Source organism: Fundulus heteroclitus, chromosome 16 (genome assembly GCF_011125445.2).
Source record: "Fundulus heteroclitus isolate FHET01 chromosome 16, MU-UCD_Fhet_4.1, whole genome shotgun sequence".
Classification (NCBI taxonomy): domain Eukaryota; kingdom Metazoa; phylum Chordata; class Actinopteri; order Cyprinodontiformes; family Fundulidae; genus Fundulus; species Fundulus heteroclitus.
In genome coordinates this window covers 32,350,500-32,374,127 of record NC_046376.1, presented here as the reverse complement: position 1 = coordinate 32,374,127, position 23,628 = coordinate 32,350,500, and the positions used below count along the sequence as shown (strand labels likewise).

Sequence of the window (23,628 nt, the reverse complement as noted above, 5' to 3'; positions counted from 1 at the left end):
TACAACGGATGCAGCCCTTGAATTTGGACATACCCATTGTCGTAAATTTCAGTGTGGGTATGTTTTTGGCTTATCGCCCTGTCTTCCATCCTGATGTCTTTGTTTTGCCCCTCCTTTTGGAATTATCAACACTCCAGACATTATATTATTTATTCCTTGTTCCATATCTGACTTATTGTATAGAGGTATGGGGCAACACACATAAAGCCAAAACTAAACCTCTGTTTGTGATCCAAAAGAAAGCTGTGAGAATTTGATTCACTTAAAAACATACCAATATATTGTTTGCTCAACTAAGTATCTTGCAACTCATGATCAGTTATGTTTAAAGCTAGAAAGACATTAATGCCAATTAATTTACAAAAGTTGTTGGTCTTAGGATCAAGTTATAGAAGCAGCAGAAGGACGTACGATTTCAAAAGTGCATACTATTTTTTGCATACTATTTTAAAGCATACTATTTTAAAGCAAATGTGTATCTCAGCGCTTGGAGCAAAACTGTGGAATAATTTGGACGAGGAGCTGCAAAAATACCCAAATATAGTATAAATCAATTCAAAATATGATTGATCTGATTTAATAATGATAAGACTAATACCATTTGCAACTTATACTCCAAGTTAATTTATGTATACAGCCATGAAATTTATTTTGTAATTATTGCGAAAGAGGCAGGCTCATACAAGATTTTTCTTTTTCCTACTGCCTTTTCACTTGTGAGCAATGTGATGTAATGTTAAATTGAGTGAATAAACTGATTCATTGATTGATTAACTTCTTAAAATGAAATTTAAAAAACTGAAACAAAATTACAAGAACAAATAAATCTTGCATTAGTTGTGTGCTGCTTTTTAAAGTGCCAACAGACAGGGGAGTTAAAGCTTTAAAGACTGAAGAAAATAGTAAAAATAAAAAGTAAAAAATAGTATTGACTATATCTAGCTTTAGTCACTGAGCAGCTGACTAAAGTTAAGTGTGATATCCATAGAGATGCTCCTTCACAATAACATGTGGAAGGATACGCCTTCGTTCTTTCGTTATACTGCCCTGTGTGTGTGTCCCGTCTGTACCAGCACAAATCACTACAGGCAGCTCGGCATTTTAAAACAGTGCAAGTTTTTAAAAAACGAGGGTGTTGACAGAAATAAAACCTACACAGTCTCAAAAAGATACAGCAGTAAAAACTACTAACCAAATCAACAACGAGCAGAGCAGGAGGGTCGCTGCATTCAGAGGCGTGCATCCGTGTGCATGACAAACGTGTTAGCCCGTCGGGGAGATAACCTTGATAGCGGTTGCTAGGTAACTACGGGGTGCCGGTGTACAGTACCTCAGCTGAATTGCTTCCCATCAAAAGATGCAGTGAGCAGTGATAATGGAGATATAAAACACATATTTTATTATCAGTTCCTGCTTTGCCTGCTGTTGATTACACTTGGTTCTGTTAGATCTCAGTGGAGGACGGAAGTGATTAGAGGGGGAAAAAAATCACTAAGAAGTGGCTTGCCAGTTGTAAACAGACGGATTCTGGAAAAAAAATGGAATAAAAACCGCTCTAATTAAAATCTAAACGCTTTGTTGCATGTTTTACTGTTCATGTACACAACAAGGGCAAGGTTTGAATTCAGATTCCAGAGCATAACGTAAAAAACATCCCGGTTATTGGGTACTACTGAGGAGAAACAGAACCTGTCTGAATAGGGAAGCCCCAGCACATGCTCAGTAGGACTTAGTGGTAGGCCTTTTAAAAGCAGGCAGTGTTTGTACGTGTGCTCATGTAGTTGAGTTTCAAAGAACATACCGCCCGCTAGTGCCGTATTAGGGAAATTGCACATTTTTTAACATTTCTACTGTTGTCGTGTGGACAGAGATCAAAGTTAAAACGGCATGTAGATGTCAAAACAGAAAAATCATAAGTTTTTTTCATGGCTCATTGTTGTGTAAACAGGGCATAAGCTTTATGAATAGCTTGACTCATGGAGACAGCCATTAGTCGGATAATTTCTTTACACAGATTTAATCATAGCTGGATAACAGCTCTGTTGTTTCTAAAAAGTGGAGAAAAAGATGATAAGTAAACTATTTTGTACACTAGATCGACTGTAGTAATAAATGTACACTGCCTTGGGAAAGTATTCATGCCCCTTGAACCTTTTTAAAACATTTTCTCAGGTTAAATATCTTATGTAATTTATTGGGATTCTATGTGGTAGACCAACACAAAGTATTGCGTATTTATGATGTGAAGGGAAATGAGGCATAGCTTTCTTTTTATTTTACACAGAAAATCTGAAAAGTGTGCCATGCATTTATATTGACCCCATTTTGTTCTGATGCCTCTAGAAATAACCCTATGCAACCAGACGTGTCCTAATTATTAGAGTCCACTAGTGCGTAATTTAACCATGGTATAAACTCAGCGGTGCAGAAGTCTAAGGAAAACAGCAGATAGATAAGTTGTAGATAAGTTTAAATCAGGTTTAGTTTATAAAACAATATCCCAAACTTCTAACATCTCACAGAGCTCTGTTCAGTACATTTTCTGAAAATGGAAAAAAGGTTGATGGCAGAACTGCAAACCTACCGAGCCATGGTTGTCCGCCTCAACTGAACGGCCATTGAAGGAGAGCGTTAACCACAGCAGCAGCTAAGAGTCTAATGGTAACTCTGGAGGAGCTGCAGAGATCTACAGCTCAGGTGGGGGAGTCTGTTGGCAGGACAACTATTAGCTGTGTACTCTATAAATCTGGACTTTACGGATGAGTGGAAAGAAGAAAGCCGTGGTTGAAAGCCAGCTTGTAAGGGAAACACCACATGCGAAAAGAAGGGACTGAAACGTTTGGTCTGCATTAGATCTGCATAATATATCTGATTATTGTAATTTCAATGTGTGCTGTATCTCAGTTGCAAAGGCTGCATGGATGCAACATTTAAATTATGAGAGACTACACTTCAGGCCCAACCCTAATATAGTCTATATTAGACAAGGAGTACCTGTTGGAGAAACCTGATACAGATATTAGTGAACAAAGAGTGTGAGGACAATGTGGGATGATTACAGTTGACATCGTAATCAAAATAGTAGACACAAATATTGCAATCCCAACATGTTGGTTTCAGCACAATGATGTAGAGATGGTGAGTGGTTGATAGGATGATGGATGGAGCTAAACACAAGGTAATCATGGAAGATTTAAGATTTAGTTGGAGGTTCACCATCAAGCAGGAATGATTTAGATTAGGGGTCCTTAATTCCGGTCCTCGGGGTCTGGTGTCCTGGAACCTTTAGATGTGTCCCTGGTCCAACACACCTGGATCAGATGGCTGAATTTCTTCCTCATTATGCCTGCGCAAATTATCAATTGAAACAGCCAACAGGCTTAAATCAGAGGCAATCGGACTTTCGTTCAGTTCTTTCTGAAGACGTTACGACATCTATCCAGGAGTCTTTGTCAATTCTGGTGGCTCGCACTTGAGCAACCTGCAGTTGGAGTGCTGCTGTTTTTAAAGGACATGGAGGCCCATTCCAAGTCAGATGCAAATCAATGACCCACCCGTAAGTGTCCTGGGTCGTTAGAGGCTATTGCTTGGTGTGAGTGGAGTAATTGGTCACCTGAATCATCACCGGATTGCTGATGAAGTCTCTTTGGAATGTGTTGGAGAACCGAGCTGTAAACACTGGGGAGTTAGAAGCACATACTTCCTCATCATGCGGTCAAGTTCTCCAGAGTCCTGCTAATGACCTGATTATTTTCCTCAGATGTGTTGAGACACATTCAAAAGTTGCAGGACACCGGACCTCAAGGACCGGAATTGAAGAACCCTGGCTGAGATCAAAGCATATGCATGGATTTACAGTCAAAGTAAAGACCTAAATCCAACTGTGAATCTGTAGCAAGACTATAAAATTGCTTATTGCAGGCGATATCCGTCCAGTCTAACTGAGTTTCAGCTATTTAACAAAGATGAATGGCCACAAGGTTAAGTCTCCAATGTGTAAAGCTGGTGGAGAAGTGCCCCAAGAGACCTGCAGCTGTAACTGCAGTGATACTCAAGCCACATTTTTAAAAGTGTATATAAACCATCTATCATTTTTCCTTCTACTTCACAAACATGCACTACTTTGCGCTGGTCTATCACACAGAATCCTAAAAACGGCATGAACGTCTATGGCTGTAAAATGAAAGAATGTCAGTGGGTGTGAATTACTCTTTCCAGTAATAGAATACATTCTTTAGGTTTTTTATTTCAGACAGATGACATCTAAGAAGCTCAAAGGAAACTTAACACTATTGTGCCCCTCTCCCCTTTTCCTTGTTGCTCTCATTGAGCTTGGTAATACTACATCAAGGTCAGTGGCGTGCTATGCTCCACTCCTGAGCCCTGTGCTCCGCTCGCCTTATCTTCACGGCTCTGCTTGATTCTGCCAGTCCAAGATTGAGACTCAAGATGTTGCCGCTGTGATTGGTGGAGGGTAAGCTTGAATGGGGATGGCCTGCTGGAGATAATGTTGCTTAGATAATATGAATGCTCTTCCAGCAGGGGTTTAATTGAGGAGCACTCTCGTATCCATGGAGGCGGCCCGGTAAGCTGAGTGTGTTTGAGCTGGTGCCCACAGCGGAGGTTAGAGTTTCACTGAGTGTATAAATAGGTTTTAATGAAAACAAACCAGCCATACTAGTATATAACTACAGCTTTTATGTATGGGCCGATATGAGGTTCTGTAGATATAAAGTCCTGGAGCAAGACACTGGGAAACTATTTTAAAAAATATGTTTTTTATTTAAATATGTTTTTCCACAAAAATAAAAATGCTGCTAGAGTTACTATTTCTGCTTAAAATATCAATGAATTATATGCTACTGATTCTTATTTTTAGATATTAAATAGCTTGCATTAGTATTTTATAAAGTTTTGATAAAGAGAATGAGAAAACGATGATGACTGTGTTGACAATATGACGCAAATTTTTGAAATTGGAATGATTTTCTTCATCAGCAGCTTCCGAGACTGATTACTGTCCAACCTGCGGAAATCACTTAAATAGAACCTGTCTGACTACTTGACGTAGTCGTGTAAAAAGCAACAATTCATGCCATATCTAAAGAAATGAAAGAACACATGAGAGACAAAAATCAGTAGCCTTGTTTCCATTGTTTATTTTATTTTTTTATTTTTTTTGCGCAATTTGAAATATCGCCTGATATCGCAAAAGTTTGATGAAAATGGCAAAATTCTAAATAACTTCCTCTATTTTTCCAAAAGGTTTTTACACACTTGAGGCGGTTTTTGGATCTTACAAAAAGAGTTAATGGGCAAAACTGGAGATGGTAACACATTTACCGAATAACGTAGTGGACATTTACCTTTTACTCATTTACTGATCGGCTGTTCCCGCTATCAGCATTTTCCCAGATATTCCCATATAGCGCTTACAATTGCATTCTTTCTCTATGTCTCCAGACAGCATGTAACATCACCAATATAAGTTGTATAAGTTGACATGACAAAACAATTACAACTTGCCTGACAGCAAAACATTCCTAGAAACCGCTCTATTTTTATAAGATGTGTGGCCCATGCTAGGTTGCTGCTTCTACTTCCTGTTTACTACGTTCTACTTCCTGTTTACTAAAAACAGAACAAACAAGCAAAAAAACAAAACAAAACAAAAAACTACATGAAATTTTAGGACTGGCCAAGTAAAAGTTTGAATACAATTTAAATGCTGTTACATGACCTTCAACAGGCTGATTAAGTTTGAGGACCCTCCAGTGTGACTGAATTTCCTCCACAGTGACATAAGCGGCTCATCGCCCGTTATCGCAGCACTTGATGGCAGTTGTTGCAGCCAAAGGTGGCACAGCCAGATTTTCTGGCCAGGTGGCAATTTGTTGCTTTCTTCGACTAATATAGAACGTTATTTGACGATCAGAGACCAAACAGCACAGAAGAAATCCATGTAACATTTTCACGCCACTATCCTTTGAAGATCAAGGCTGAAATCTTACTTCAGTCTTATGTGTTATGAAATTTAACATCTGAATGTTCGAAAGCACAGTAGAGGTTACATATAGGTAGTAAGTTCTTAAGTATACCACCCCTTTCCTACTAAATTTATTAAAACTTATCATTCAGTGTATTATGGTAGTTCTTTACTGCTGTTTTGCCTTCTTTTTGAAAGGCCCTTAGGAGTTTGAAATATCTAATGTTCACTTGTTAAACAGTATTTTACCAATTTACATGCTAACCCTTATAGCTTGTTGCGTATAATGCCCTGAGGGGCTTTTTTGATAGCAATCTTCTCTTTTGCAGGGAATAATGCCACACACACACACACACACACACACACACACACACACACACACACACACACACACACACACACACACACACACACACACACACACACACACACATTGACAGGAAGACGTTCGTAGCGCTGTTTCATAAGAATACCAGTGTAAAATCCAGTGCATTGCTGTCTTTGTCTCCTGAACCACTTCCTGCTGTCCGTCCCACTGGTTTTAGCCTTCCTTCTGATCTGTCTCTCCCCTTTCCTCTCAGATGGCCCCGGATCCGTTCGGAAAGTCTCTCTCTTCTAATTCAATAACACTCTTCCTGTTTACCTGCTCCTCAGCTCCCATTTATGTCAAAGAGTGTGTGCAGCTGTGCAAATATGGATGGGTAGCTAAGAGCTAATCTGCCCATCATCCTGTCCTATGTTCACTGTGCCAAATGCCATGGCTACGATCTCAACACACACACACACACACACACACACACATACACGTCTATCTAGCAAACAGTGCACCGTCAGTGTAAACTGTCAAGTGGGGACATGTGTTTCTAGTTATTTAATTGTAAAATAAATATCATACAAAATTTTCTTGTAAGATCTTTTCACACTATATTACCTTCAAATTTATTTTTTTTACTTTTTAGAGAAATTGCAAAGAGGGGACTTAGATTCTTAAACGACATCTACTTATCCAAGTGGGGGCCTCTGTTGTAATGCAGTGGATCTGTCTGTGCACCAGTTTCTTCTATTGAATGATTACCTTTCTCTGTGATCCAAGCATTTTATAAATAACCACTATCACTTCAAATAAATAAAGCTTAAACTGTAATTCAGAAGTAGTTTGGCATTGATATCAAGGGCTGCAGTATTACCAACAAAATAATGTCTTTCAAATATATAACATTTTATAAAACCAGTGTGCTTATTTTAATTTTAAGCAAGGACTATAATACTTTCTTAAGGCTATTTGGACATATTTAGGGTACTAATTTTAAAGTAATTCATGGATGTAATCAGGTCAGAAAATAGTTATCTTTTTGTCTCATAAATATAATGTATCATTCAAACTATAGCATGGAGGAAAAAGGTGAAAACAATAACTTATTGTTTTAAAATATCTCAATAAAGCACTCTGTTATAACACAAGTTGTCAATATATGTCTGTAATAACTTCAAAGGCTCAGCTGTAGTATATTCTGTTACTAGTATTAAGGTTCAAATAAAGTGCTACCCAAATAAATATATGATGCATTAATATACTGTCAAGCTGTCTTTAAAATTTCCTTTAGGCCTAGAGTTTAGACAGTCTCCTCTTGTATGGCATTAAATGACAGGAGTCCACTGTTGGTTGGCACATAATGATATAAGTCCCCTTTTAAATGGTCTACAGCGACAGTCGCATGTCAAAATCCAGCCAATAATACTTATAATTATTACACAAACCCATTTTTTTGCAGTAAAATATAAAGTCCCAGCTTTCATTTGCCATTTGTATGTGTGGAATGCTGATGTAAACATTTTGAATAGATCCTCTTTACTATTTTTAACCACATTGCTATAACACTTTCTTGAGGGTATTTGGACATGTTTAAGTTACTGATTTTAAAGTGATTTGTTGATATAGTAATTTCAGAAAATAGTTAAGTAGTTATCCTTTCAGTAAGAAGTTTATTTGTCATTTAAACTATAGCATGAATGAAAAAAGTGAAAACAATAACATAAGAAATGTCATTCAATAAAGCACTCTCTTCACACACAACTTCATAATATATGTCTATAATAATGTATAGGCTCAAGTGTAGTATATTCTGTTACTAGTATTAAGGTTCAAATAAAGTGCCACCCAAATAAATATATGAGGCATTAATGTACTGTCAAGCTGTCTTTAAAATGTCCTTTAGGCCTAGAGTTTAGACAGTCTCCTCTTGTATGGCAGTAAATGACAGGAGTCCACTGTTGGTTGGCATATAATGATATAAGTCCCCTTTTAAATGGTCTACAGCGACAGTCACATGCAAAAATCCAGCCGATAATATTTATAATTATTACACAAACCCGTTTTTTGGCAGTAAAATATAAAGTCCCAGCTTTCATTTGCCATTTGTATGTGTGGAATGCTGATGTAAACATTTTGAATAGATCCTCTTTACTATTTTTAACCACATTGCCATAACACTTTCTTGAGGGTATTTGGACATGTTTAAGTTACTGATTTTAAAGTGATTTGTTGATATAGTAATTTCAGAAAATAGTTAAGTAGTTATCCTTTCAGTAAGAAGTTTATTTGTCATTCAAACTATAGCATGAATGAAAAAAGTGAAAACAATAACATAAGAAATGTCATTCAATAAAGCACTCTCTTCACACACAACTTCATAATATATGTCTATAATAATGTATAGGCTCAAGTGTAGTATATTCTGTTACTAGTATTAAGGTTCAAATAAAGTGCCACCCAAATAAATATATGAGGCATTAATGTACTGTCAAGCTGTCTTTAAAATGTCCTTTAGGCCTAGAGTTTAGACAGTCTCCTCTTGTATGGCAGTAAATGACAGGAGTCCACTGTTGGTTGGCACATAATGATATAAGTCCCCTTTTAAATGGTCTACAGCGACAGTCACATGCAAAAATCCAGCCAATAATATTTATAATTATTACGCAAACCTGTTTTTTGGCAGTAAAATATAAAGTCCCAGCTTTCATTTGCCATTTGTATGTGTGGAATGATGATGTAAACATTTTGAATAGATCATATTTACTATTTTTAACCACATTGCCATAACACTTTCTTGAGGGTATTTGGACATGTTTAAGGTGCTGATTTTAAAGTGATTTATTGATATAGTAATTTCAGAAAATAGTTAAGTAGTTATCCTTTCAGTAAGAAGTTTATTTGTCATTCAAACTATAGCATGAATGAAAAAAGTGAAAACAATAACATAAGACATGTCATTCAATAAAGCACACTCTTCACACACAACTTGATAATATATGTCTATAATAAATGTATAGGCTCAATTGTAGTATATTCTGTTACTAGTATTAAGGTTCAAATAAAGTGCTACCCAAATAATTATATGAGGCATTAATGTACTGTCAAGCTGTCTTTAAAATTTCCTTTAGGCCTAGAGTTTAGACAGTCTCCTCTTGTATGGTATTAAATGACAGGAGTCCACTGTTGGCTGGCACATAATGATATAAGTCCCCTTTTAAATGGTCTACAGCGACAGTCACATGCAAAAAATCCAGCCAATAATATTTATAATTATTACGCAAACCTGTTTTTTGGCAGTAAAATATAAAGTCCCAGCTTTCATTTGCCATTTGTATGTGTGGAATGATGATGTAAACATTTTGAATAGATCATATTTACTATTTTTAACCACATTGCCATAACACTTTTTTGAGGGTATTTGGACATGTTTAAGGTACTGATTTTAAAGTAATTTATTGATATAGTAATTTCATGAAATAGTTAAGTAGGTATCCTTTCAGTAAGAAGTTTATTTGCCATTCAAACTATAGCATGAATGAAAAAAGTGAAGACAATAACATAAGAAATTTCATTCAATAAAGCACTCTCTTCACACACAACTTGATAATATATGTCTAAATACATTTATAGGCTCAGGTGTAGTATATTATGTTACTAGTATTAAGGTTCAAATAAAGTACTACCCAAATAAATATATGAGGCATTAATGTGCTGTCAAGCTGTCATTAAAATTTCCTTTAGGCCTAGAGTTTAGACAGTCTCCTCTTGTATGGCAGTAAATGACAGGAGTCCACTGTTGGTTGGCACATAATGATATAAGTCCCCTTTTAAATGGTCTACAGCGACAGTCACATGCAAAAACCCAGCCAATAATACTTATAATTATTACACAAACCCGTTTTTTGGCAGTAAAATATAAAGTCCCAGCTTTCATTTGCCATTTGTATGTGTGGAATGGTGATGTAAACATTTTGAACAGATCCTCTTTACTATTTTTAACCACATTGCCATAACACTTTCTTGAGGGTATTTGGGCATGTTTAAGGTACTGATTTTAAAGTGATTTATTTATATAGTAATTTCAGGAAGCAGTTAAGTAGTTATCCTTTCAGTAAGAAGTTTATTTGTCATTCAAACTATAGAATGAATGAAAAAAGTGAAGACAATAACATAAGAAATTTCATTCAATAAAGCACTCTCTTCACACAGAGCTGTAGTATATTCTATTACTAGTATTAAGGTTCAAATAAAGTGCCACCCAAATAAATATATGAGGCATTACTGTACTGTCAAGCTGTCATTAAAATTTCCTTTAGGCCTACAGAATAGACAGTCTCCTCTTATATGGCATTAAATGACAGGAGTCCACTGTTCGCTGGCACATAATGATATAAGTCCCCATTTAAATGGTCTACAGCGACAGTCACATGCCACAATCCAGCCAAAATCCTAAATACATATAACTATTCTATATGACCTGTTATTTTTTACAGCGAAAAACATAACCCCGAGCCAAAAGTATTTTGTACTAAATAAATATTTTGAATAAAATGGTCAGCCACACGATTCATTGTATAGTATTTTATTAATATTAAAAAAATCAGTTTTACAATGTATTTTTTCATCAATTTGCAGTACAGAAATATTGTTCACCGGTATATAATGAAACATGTTTTCTCTTAAGGAAGAATTTAAATCAAATTTGAAAATATTGAGCTACCAGGAAGAGCATAAAATGAACATTATTGGGATTGATTTCCAAAGCCTGAAACAAGATTGCCTCTTTTTTAAATTTTTGTCAAAAAGTTCAATAGTGCATCTTTCTGTGGGTGGAGATAATTATATCAGCTGCTCCACCCCTAGCAAGAGTAGCAGTCAAGCAGTGAATGACAGCACTTCTCATATCTATAGGGCTTGGGTTCCGCATTGCATTGACGTGGCGGCCATGTTGATGGCTTCGCGAACGTTAACATAACTCTGACAACGTTGAACGAAGAGACGTAGAAGTAGAGTTGAGAAAGAATAGATACAAAAAGATGTTTAAATCCTGAAAAGGATCTGGAATTTACCGGGACACATTAAATAGAGAAGCCAGGGACTGGTATGTTGACCTTGTTTGTGGTGTGAGCGCCTATACTTCAGAACAGTTCCGAGGCTACAAGTCCTTGGAGTCTCATGTGCAGTTCACGAATGGATGGGTTCAGGAGCTGCAGATCATAAAGCCAGCAAACAGTGGGAACACAGTAAATCGTACAAAGGTAAGCTGTGCTCTGACAGGCTCTGGCACCTGCTAGTTTAGTAACTGCTAACCGTGAGTGCTAACAACCACTCACGCATGTAATGTACTTTTAACTAGCTGCTATGTGTTTCAAAGGTGTAGTTAGTAACGTTAACTGCCAACCCTCCCTAAACCCTCCGGGTTTCTCATATATTTGAGCCTTTTCCCGCTGCCGTTTTAGTATTTATGTGCATGTATGTGGTGTCGCGGTTGAAGGAAAGAAACAATGTAGGCTATAAAATAAAACCGTGCATCTTTAACTTACCAGAATGAAAATGCAGGGAACACACTCTCATTGACATTGGGATACTGTGGAAAGTTATGTTCGGTCGTCTTAAAGCCACGATCCAAGCGAGCTGACGACTCCGTGGTTGCGCCTCCAGGCAGGAAAGCGGTGGAAAGTTAACCCATTTTCTATGTTTTTCCCATGGCGATCATGTGTTGCGCTGTTACAGCCCCCAATACAGCAAAGGGAGTACAGTACGCGGTAGGCATAGCCAGTAGTCTGAGTAGCGGTAAAGGAGGCAATCAACATGGCGGCCACGCAAAGTAATGCTATTTTTAGAACGTGACATCACGAGACGTCATATCACGTGGTAAGCGGTAGGGCAAGCTTGATGTGTCCTCTGCTGTTTCGCTGTAAAAGAGCTGTGCATTACCCTTGGTTTTACTCGGTAAAACGACTGCTTTTTCCAAGTCTAAGACCATGGTTTTTAAACATTGTTGCTATGGAACGTGCAACAGCGACTCGAGGTATGCTGATCGGCCGCATATGAAGGATGTTTTCTCCATTAATTTCCCGAAATTCAAGACTGCCAAGGAGAAATGTGTGCGCTGGGTACACCGGTGCGGTCGGCCTACACAACAGTTCAACCCGGAAAAAGTTACCAAATTCAAGTACATATGTAGCAAGCATTTTGTTGGAGGAAAGGGCCCAACCGAAGAACATCCTGACCCAATTCCAGCAACATCAAGTAGTGAACAGGTAAGAGTTTTTTGGTGTTTTATTGAAGCTTAAATCTTATCATACGTCGAACAGCTCACGACGAAATGAGCCATCCTTTGTTACACTTTTGTCATGTCTGCGTGTCTATCCTGCCTCGCGATATTGGTTTAGGTCCCTAAATTGACCATGATTGTTTGTTTTGTCATCATTTCAGCTGGAGAGGTACAGCTGGAATTTCTTAAGGGAAAGATTCTGAGATGTAAACAGTTGTTTTGTAGCTACCTATTGGCAACATATACCGATTCCTGGACGGTGATTACAAACAGAAAAAAACGGCAGACGACACCATGAATGCAGAGCAGAAAAAAAAAAAAAACAACGACTTACCGTTCGATCAACTCGGCCCGTTTTCCAGTCTTTTTAAGCCCTCGACACTCAAGCTATCGTTTGAGCTGAAGGTTGGTGTGTTCTTCGACAGTTCGACCAGTAAACCGTGCGCCTGGGACACCGTCTTGCGAAAGTTTAACGGCTGCAAAGTCGGTCATATCGCTGTTTCTGTTGCGCGTGTAATGGCTGGTGGCTACGGGCGCTCTCTACCTGTTTGTCCTACCAAAGCGGCAAGGGGCGTTGCTCTTGAGATGCTGAGGTCACGTGCATGGTACGCCATTACGTCATGACACCCACACCCTATTACAAAGAAATGCTAAAAGATTATGTGGGAGGAATGGGTGTTTAACCATACCAGTTTGAACCTGAATCTACAGCTTGATCTCCAGAATCAAGCGGAGACTCTTCAGGTGGTCCAAAATAGAGCAAGCCCACAGCATCATAAAAGTACTCTTTGGCTTCCTAGCCACCACAGCAAGCTTCTTGTAGATGTCTAGAAAATAGGCAATTTTAATTAAACTTGTTTTTCATGGCAGGCAATGCTCAAAGTGTGCTAGATGTGTTGTTGAAGTCATGACCATATTATTATATTATCCTATCCTAATATCCTTTAAGGAGTAGCTGCCATACTTTGATTTATGCCTTTATCAAGGCCTGTTGCTTGGTGCTCCAAAGTTTTTGGATGGCAGTTATCAAATAGCTGTGCTACAGATTAAAATATGTCTTCATCTTATAAATGGAGATATTTATATGCCAGAAAAGGTTCATGGCAGTTTTTGGGTAACACCCACTGAGCATGGTGGCAGCCGCGACCATCAAGTTGCCTCTGTGTTCTTACAGACACTTTTAACAGCCAACAGTACCCCTAACCTGCTTCATTGTCACTATGCTGGCTCCTAAACACAACACAAATTGCAAACAGGGTTCTCAAGCAACTTTCAGAAATGATAAACTTCTGTTGAGCTAATGAGCAAAAATTTGCCACATTTTCAAGGTCACTACAAAATAAGAATATAAGTTTAGATTTGCTTGTCAGTACTGTGATATAGACCAAACTGTTTAAAACTCCAAACAAAAGGTTTGGAAGAGGCTTAAGACTTGAGCTTTCAATGCATAGAGTCTAAAATCAAGTCAGTTTGTAAGCAATTCACACTCTGGTACAGGTGACCACAACCTCCACAGTACTCCAGCTGAACAATAGCAACCTTTAAGTAGGGTACTTTAATCGGCATGTTAATGTTGATGTGCCGAAGGACCCTTCCTGAATTAAAAGACAACTGTTTACGTCCAAACACAGGGGAAATGTGCTGGTGTTTTCATTCCAATCCATACATCCATCCCAAAGAAGAAACATTTACAAGACTAAAGCTTTTAGAAACCAATCCAGACAAGCAGATTCACTAACAGTTGGTAATAATGGGTTTGGAATTTCTGTTTTTCTAGGTTTTTTTTAGGATTTGAAATTTTAGAGATATTCGATTAAAAAAATTGAAATGTTATGTACTACAAATATATTAGATATTAACTTACAACTCCTCATAATTGGAGCCCTCTGTTTCAGGTTCCCAGTCATGGTCATCCACATCACATTTCTAAAAACCAATCCTTGTCCAGGCAAGTTGTCAGGATTGTGGGTATATATTCAGGGCAGAAGACGAATTTCTTCTTTTGAGGCTTGTGAAACAGTTGCGACAAAAGTCACAATTGAGAGTTTTTTCTCCTTTTGCAGCCATTTTAATCTTATTACGTATACATCTTGCCTTCCAATAGGCAGGCAAATTTACCTAGGTTACTTTTGAAACTTTTTATCTACATCTTTCAAACCACAACAAGGTAAGGTTCACATTTTAACTAACTTCTAATTATTTTTTTCATCATATATACATCGCTTTGTTTTCTTTTACAAACTCTCCCTAGTTAACCACTTGCCATGTGATTGTTCCTAAATATTTCAGAGAAAAATGAGACATAAACAGAAACAGAAACAGAAGCTTTGCATTTCACTTCTTCTGGGAGGGATAAAGACACATTTTACAAAAGATTCATCAACAAGGAGAAAGGTATGTTTGTTAAATTAGTATATGAGACTCTCTGGAGTTTTCTGTGTTATACAGGTATAACATTTCAATTCAGCCCTTGTACACCAGCTTAGTATTACAGTATGTGATATATTGCCATGTAAGGTTTTGCCCAAAATGTTCTAAAGACATAGTTTGTCATGGTAGTACAGGTCTGTATATATGTAGAAAGATAAAATCCTCTGACATTTTGGATAACACTGTGGAAAAATGTAAGTTAATGCTTTATAAGATTTCCAGTATTTGTGTACCTTCATTTGTGAGTAAAATTACAAGGATTAGGTCCTCTGGATGGGTTCTTCTTTGTTGAAACTTTGTTGAAATCAAAGCCACTGCTTACAAGGCTGGGTTTATCAATAGCCCCACAGACTTAAGAAGTGTCTTGGAAAAGAGATGAAACATTTCAATAAAGACAAATGCATCCAGAGGACCTATTTAATTAGTTTTCACCTGAATTTTTTAGGAGTGTCAGGAAACATAATTTTGTAATTTGTTAATTATATACATTAGACCATAAAAGTTTTTTTTTTCCATCCAGGGGTTTTTATCTCTAGTTTGTAAATTTTTGTTTTACAGAAACTTACAATGGTATACTTCCATTGTGCCAATACTTATTTTCTGTTTCGAGCTGAAAGCATGCTGGAATGGGAAGGGGGAGGGGTGAGGTGCAAACATGTTTGCAGGCCTGTTGTTCTGATGCAAATGTGATTAATGGCTGTGCTGCTACAGAACTGTGACCACCCCCCTTCAACACAGAGATGTGGTATCAATGTTCTAAGTAGAAACCTGTAATGAACTTAAAAAAAAATATTTAAAATGGTAGATATTAAAAATGTCTTTAAACACAGCATGTCATGAATCCTGAATCAAGAAAACTTTGTTGTCACAATGTGTTACCATGGTGAAATTACTTAGGATGTAAATAAAAAATAAACACATTTTAAAGTAACGTCACATAACATATAGCAGACTTGATATTTACAGGGTATTTTTTCACAGAAAATACAACTGATAATTACACAAAGCAGTCAGGGGCCTAAATGGTATTTGGTAAATAGTATGTACTTTGATTTCTACCAATGTTTTTACAGGACCAACTCCATTCATCGCATAGCAGTCCACAACTACCAGAAAAGATCTCACAGACATCTCACAGAGTGTTATCTGTATTTACCCAGAAATGACTGACACTCACCTGAGTCACATTCCAGAGGAATTATGCATTGGTGAAATGGTAAGGATGCATTCATGCATGATTTTATATAAAATGTTTTGCTGTGCTTTTCTTGTTTGCTGCAATACTATGGATAATGTGTGTTTTTCATTCCAGATCCAGTCAGAGCAGAAAAATGTTCCAGGAGAACAAACAGAACAACACCATGAAGTAAAAAACCAAGGACAAGATACACATACAGTAAGTTTTTTCAAGTCCCAAGTAGTGGTGTGTACAATTACGTCTATTTACTGTATGACAATACTTATCATTGGCAGAGATTTGACTGTAATGTATAAATTGCTCATGTTTATTGAATATGACTCTTAGGGACCAAAGTTCATATTTTGTGCTTTCTAAATTTAAATATGTAGTTGCAGTTTTTCCACATTGTGAACCAAACTATGTGAGAATTTTATCTTTATGTGTTTATAGATAGGAATTTGTGTCTGTATAAAGGATTTTTGTATAATCTTGTATAAAATCTGGGCTGCACAGTGGTGCTGAGATTCGCACTGTTGCCTTGCAGCAAGAAGGTTCTGGGTTCAAATCCAACCCTGGGTCTTTCTGCATGGAGTTTGCATGTTCTCCCAGTGCATGCGTGGGTTCTTTCCGGGTACTCCGGCTTCCTCCCACAGTCCAAAAACATGACAGTTAGGTTAATTGGCTCCTCTAAATTCTCTTTAGGTGTGAGTGTGTGCGAGAATGGTTGGTCCTGTTTGTCTCTGTGTTGCCTTGCGACAGACTGGCAGACTAGTCAGACCAGTCAAATATTTGTCTAGACTAGACTAGCCACAAAGTATTCAGGCTCCTTTTCCTATCTTCTTCCTTACTGACTGCACTATTTGAGCAGAACGTATCATGGTAACCACTGATGCACTTCTGTTTTGGCTAAAGTGTACCTACTCAATAAGGGCATTTGGATAGACCCACAGCAGAATTTTAACTCATATCTGTAATTAGAGAACACAAAAATTGTAAATTGTGTGAAAAAAATTGGAACTTATCAAATTGTTTGTAGCTTGTCAAATTACTTTTTAAATACAAATCTTTATGGATGCATAAAAATAAGATTATCAGATACTTTGGATTACCATGTGGAAAAATATATTTATGACTACACATTTTGATTTAAATGCATACAGTATATATATATATATATATATATATATATATATATATATATATATATATATATATATAAATTATTAGGACCTATTTGCCACCTATTAATAACACCTATTTAACAGTCAGTCAGTGATACATGGAGATAAATGTGAGATATATTGCAAGAACCTGTTAAATACCAGCCTCCCTAATATTTATGAATTCTTCCAATGTTTTCACAGGACATACTCTGTTCATCACATACCAGTACACAAACAACAGATGAGATGGATAACTTAGAGAGTATACTCAGTATTCACCAAGAAATGACTGACACTAACCTGAGGGATGAGTATTTATAAACATGTTGCAGCTCAAGAGGAGTATTGCGACTCAGATGCAGATGTCCAGTCTGTGCAGAGTACTACCACATGTCAAGAAGGCAAGATCTTAGGTTGCATGCAGTGTATAACACTAACAATGTAAATTACTTTATTCAACTATAAAAATTGCTGTCTGTGTTATTTCAGCGCGAACAAATTCTGAAGAAAATGCATCCAATTCAACAAAAAAATTGTTGGCAAGAAATAATCACTGCCATCAGTTGACATGAGTATGATATCACTCTAAAAATTTCATTGCATGTAGTGAGGAATGTTAGAAAATAAATCACTTTCAACCACAACATTTTTCCCCTCTGTTTTTTAAGGACACTTGGAGGAAGCACATTCTGAAGAAAATGCATCTACTTTAACAAAGAAAATTTGTGGCACAAAGAAACCCTCATTGCCATCAGTTCAAAACGGTATGTTATATGTCTAATATTTTCCACTGCATGTAATAATATATTCAAAAAAATTGTCAAGATTTGATACTTTCATGATCCTTTATCAATAATCTTATTATGTAGACATTTCCAAACTTTTGTACATTAATGTTGCATAACTCCCTCAACCATGCCTCCCTTCGTTCCACCCTCCGCACTCTCACCCAGTACGTCACGTGTACAACAAGGGACAATAAAACCCTGGACCTTTTTTATACCAATGTTAAAAACACCTACACCTCTGCCCCCCTCTCCCCACTGGGACGCTCGGATCACAACCTCTCTACCTGATGAGTTGAACACATTCTTCACCCAGTTTGACTCCCCCCACACTGGCCCCCTTCCTGCCATCAACTCCCCACACGTCTCCAACCTCCAGCCCTCCAGAGATCTACCACCCCCCCCCCCCCCCCCCCCCCACCGCCATTCTTATCAACGACCGACCCATCCACACCTTCAGCCCTGCCGGCCTCCCCCCTCACAATCGCGCCAATGCAGATGAGAGGTCAGCTGACGAGGCTGAAACAGAGGAAAGCCTCTGGACCGGACGGCACCCCCCCCCCCCCAGGCTGCTGAAGACCGGTCGGTAATCAGGGACTTTGTGGACTGGTGTGAGAAGAACCATCTGTGTCTAAACACCAGCAAAACCAAGGAGATGGTAATCGACTTCAGGAGAAGACCCCCACCTCACTCATCTGTGAACATTCAGGGGCAACAATAAACTGGGCTGGACTCATAACAACGACGCTCTATACAAGAAGGGCCAGACCCGCCTCTACCTCCTGAGGAGGCTGAGGTCCTTAGGTGTGAGCAGGCCCCTGCTAAAAACTTTCTATGACTCTGTGGTGGCCTCAGCTCTACTCTACACTGTCGTCTGCTGGGCTCCTGGCAGCACAGAGCGGGACAGAATGAGGCTGAATAAGCTGGTGAGGAAGGCCACTTCTGTCCTGGGCTGCGCTCTGGACTCTGTGGAGGAAGTGGCTGAGAGGAGAGTGTTGTCCAACCTCACATCCATCATGGACAACGCCTTCCACCCCATGCACCAGACTGTAGAGGAGCTGAGCAGCTCCTTTAGTGACAAAAAAAATTCTCCATTGTGAGATCAATAAAGCTTATCTTATCTTATCTTATCTTAACTTAACTGTGATATAGGACCCCTTCTGCTTCTTTCACAGGCATTATATACAATTTGGATTTTTTATTTTATTCCAAATGGACTGTTTCTGCTGCATCATAACAAAAGAAAACCTATCCAGTTTTGTTTGGTGAGGATTAAAATTTGGCACCTTTCCCCGCTGTTGATGTACTTGAAGCACTCAAATTTTTGGAAAATAGAAAATCTAAGGGACGTCATTTAATAGAGTCTTTGTATTTAATGTCAGCTGACTTGGTAGCCGAGCCCCTAGAAATAATTTTTAGTGTGGATAAACAGGAAGTTTTTACCATAATTTGTATGTCTGTGTTGGACTATGGAGATCTTTTGTAGATCTCAATGTCTTAGGATGCTAGACTCCCTTTATCTCTCTTCTCTAAGGTTCAACACAAACTGAAAAATGCCAATACCCCTTTGTGATTTATATTCAGCGTGAAGATGGCCTGATTTGTCTGGTGGTAGTAATTCCCACTGGATAACATTCATTTACAAAGCATTTCTTGTACTTCTGCCATCCTGTATCTGTACTCCAATTGCACTGAGAAATTCCGACTAGTATAATTTTCATTCACAGTTTGCTGCTTTTTTCTGTCCCTTGCCCGGACTGAGTTGGGCAAGAAGACTCTTGATCATTCAGCACACTCCTAATAGAACTTCCTTCATTAAAATTAACTGAACCTTTCTTAGTTCAAAGCAACAAGATTTTGAGGCTAATTTAAATAAAATGTACCTGTTTTATAGTTTGTTGTTTTCTTTCAACAATATAACTTTTTCTGTATATAATTATTGATGCCTCTTGGCCAGGACTATTGAAAAAATGTTGTCTCAATGGAACCATATCCTGGTTAAATAAAAATCAAACCACTTCAATCAATTATAAATATTGCCATATTTGTTATTCCAGTACACTCAGAGGAAGAACCTCCTGAAGAAGGGGCAGCCATTTCTAAAAACAAAATGGGTGGCATTAATAAATCCTCATTGCAATCAATTAAAAAAGGTATGTTAAATCATTGACTAAAGAAAAATGTACATATGTAATCTCTTTACATTTGTTGACATAATATGTCACTTTCATTTATCCATACCTTTAGTAACTTTAATGATTTGTTTACAGGAAAATCCAGAAGGCCCTGGTCAAAGACTGAGGGAGACATTGTTGAAAGCCATTTCAAAGACTTCCTGAAATAAATGAAGATGCCTGGAAAAGTGCACTGTCAGAGATGCATAGATGAAAATCAGATTCTAAGGGATAATGACGGAGACTGGAAAGCTGTAAAATACTGCATGTACAACAAGAAAACAGCAAAGAGAAACAGGTTCCAAAAGTACTGAGAATTATACTGGACATTTTGAGCATCAATGCTAGGAACCCAAAAAACCTACATGTATACCAAAGTACACAGATACAATTAAAAAAAAATATTGACATCAAGTCCTTGTGAAAACTTGTCATTTTAGTACTGTAGGACTAAACTTGTTTAAAGCTGTAAAGACAGACGCCAAATACTTGTAATAATAAAAAAGTAACAAAGTATCTTACTTCTCATTTACTAAAACTCAGCCTTTATATTGTGTAAAAAATGCCTTTTCGCAAATAAAGTATAGTGTTTTATAGGGATAGGTTAGCTTCTTTTTATTTTCACACAATTGGTAGAGTCATATCACCCCATGCTATCTAAAAGGGAACTTGTGTCATTGTGTACCAGCAAACAGCGGACTTCTATTATTCCATACAGGACAAGGTGATCTCTGTTTTTGGAATTGGAATCAATATCTAAAATGTGCATTTCTAAATGCAGGTTTAAAGCTGTGGCCAAAGTCAGATGTGCCATTATTCTTGAATAATTATTTAATACAATAGGTATTTACTGAATATTTTATCTCTGATTCTATCCTCGTCGTGTTTCTATTTCTTGTTGTTGACATTTTTAGAAAAAAAAATCAATTTTACTTTTCTGATTTTGAATGCTTTATTTTAATACAAAGTTTAGCTAAAATACAAGAAAAGGAAAAAAAGATCAAACTATGTTTCAAGAGACTTCCTTCTTAAGTAATTTGCATAATTGACCCTCTACAGTCTACAAGACTCCTTTGGGCCACAACCCATTCATATTATAATGGTGTGTGTGTGTAAACGACATGTGTGAATAAGTTGTTGAACTATGCTTTATCCAGCAGAGGCACTGCTGAGTATAGTCATTAACACTCACACACTTTCAGGTCCACTCTTTGCAAAAATTAAAAAAATGTCCGAAAGGGATTTAGAGATGATTTGGACCTGATTTAAAGCATGTCAAACAGGGGACCTGAAAAATGTCCCCTGTTTGCTTTGTAGTCCCCTCTTTGTGACTGTGTAACCACGCCAAGGTCCACTGTTGTATATGTGCGTAAGAACACACACACACACACACACACACACACACACACACACACACACACACACACACACACACACACACACACACACACAGACAGACATATAAGGCCTCCTTATTCCTTATTTTTGTTACTGTCCTATGAAGAAGTATTTACCTCCTTACAGAATTCTTCTGTTATTTGCTTTTTTCAGTTCCTCAAACTATTATTGATATTTATTTTGAGTTAACACTAAAGGGTTTTCAAATCTTGATTTAATTCATTTCGGAAAAAGCTATCCAAGCCATATTATTGCTCCCTCGTTAAATCTTTAATTAAGCACAATTAGCCACATTTTGTTGTTTGAATATCATGGACCACCGACAGGCACGATAACTGCCTGTCTTGTTGAGTCAAGAAGCCAATCAATAGAGCCAGCCTGACTAAAAGAAGTGGGCTAAAAGAACAGAAAAAGGAACACATTATGCCTCAAACTGAAGAAATCCCAGAACAGGTATGAATGGTGGTGGTAGTTGGACGGTCTGGGGCTGCTCTGCTGCTTCAGGACCTGGACGACTTGAACCATGATTTCTGTCTAATGGGCTTAAAGAAACTTATAGAAGAAGATTATAGAGTTGCCTAGTCAATATCTGGAAATAAATCAGATTGAGATCGGGCATGATATTAGCCATTTACACCCAAATATTCTCTAATGTGGCTAGTTTAAAACAATTTCACAAAGAAGAATGGACCTAAAATAATTTCTTAGGAATGTAAAACAATCATAGTCAGTTATTGTTCAATATAATATTTCAAAAATGATATAAAGTGTTACAAAAAAAGCTCTGACAGACGACATATGTAAGGGGGCAACTACTTTTCCCCAGCACTGCAGATTCAATGCCAGTGAACCTGCAGGGTAACAGCTGATTGGATGAGTCTCAGATCACAGTTCATTCATTATAGAAACATTTTTGGTCAAATAATAGAGCAGATAATAGCTAGTAGGAAGGGATAGCAAAGCTTTGGAAAATGTTTGAGATTCAGCAATCAATAGGTAACACAGGAGAAGGAAAAGCTGGAGGAGAAGGTGCAGAGGAGGGAAGTGGGAGGAGAAGAGGAAGAGGAGGTTGATATAGGGAAGGAAAGGGAGGAAAGAGGCAGGGGTAATAAATCAGGTAAAAGAGTCAAAAGAACTGATTTTTCTTTTGCCGGTTTCTGGAAGTCTGCCTATCGCACACACCCAAACAAACACATACTGGGGTTCTTGGCCTTCACTCTTCCTCTGTCCTTTGGGTGTATATTTCACTCCTCCTCCGTCCTCGGCTGGATGCCCCAGAAACAGATGCGTCAGGATCACCGGAGTGTGAGAAAGCACACCGAGATGTTTCTTATTATTTGTGCTCTCGTCAGTCTGCGTCTCTGTGTGTTAGTGAGGATGTGATGTGTGTATATACAGCGAATGAATGCAGCTGGCTGCACTTCCTCTGGCACGCACTGAGCAACGCTCATCACTGTGCTCCTACCTGATTACCTGTTGTGTGCTCGCATGAGTTTACAGCCGTGTTGTGTTTACATGCTCCTCACCATTGCATTCGCTCTCCCATACTTGTGTTTACATGTTTACATGCCACGTGTTATGTGATGATCAGTATGACAATATCCTATGACTTCCCCATAATGCAACTGTGAGTCAGCAGAGATGTCCCAGGACAGCCCTTTTAGTGGGAGATATAATCTGGTGTCAATTGCTTTAAGATGTGCCATTCTTAATATTGCTTTGTGTTCTGTATAATATATGGCTTACTGTAAAGTTGTTTATGAAGCATGTTCTAATATGAACATTAGTGAACAAACAGCGTCATGGAGGAACAAAGCAGACATGTCAGGCAGGGGGTTGTGGAGAAGTCCTCACAGTGGAGTACATCTCACTGTGCTCAGTTCAGTCCACTGTGTTTTAAAGTAGGAAGTGCATGGTACAAT

The 23,628-nt window shown here is 37.8% G+C and overlaps 1 protein-coding gene and 1 long non-coding RNA gene across 7 annotated transcripts in view; both read left to right on the top strand.

Moving 5' to 3' along the window:
- caskin1 (CASK interacting protein 1) overlaps positions 1-23,628 on the top strand; it is a 160,223-nt gene that overhangs the window by 49,231 nt on the left and 87,364 nt on the right. The window lies entirely within an intron of this gene.
- Positions 14,890-20,475, top strand: LOC118566417. The gene is made up of 6 exons (XR_004932994.1): positions 14,890-14,970; positions 16,080-16,222; positions 16,319-16,402; positions 17,551-18,113; positions 20,192-20,287; positions 20,405-20,475. It is a non-coding gene; the product is annotated as an uncharacterized LOC118566417 (long non-coding RNA).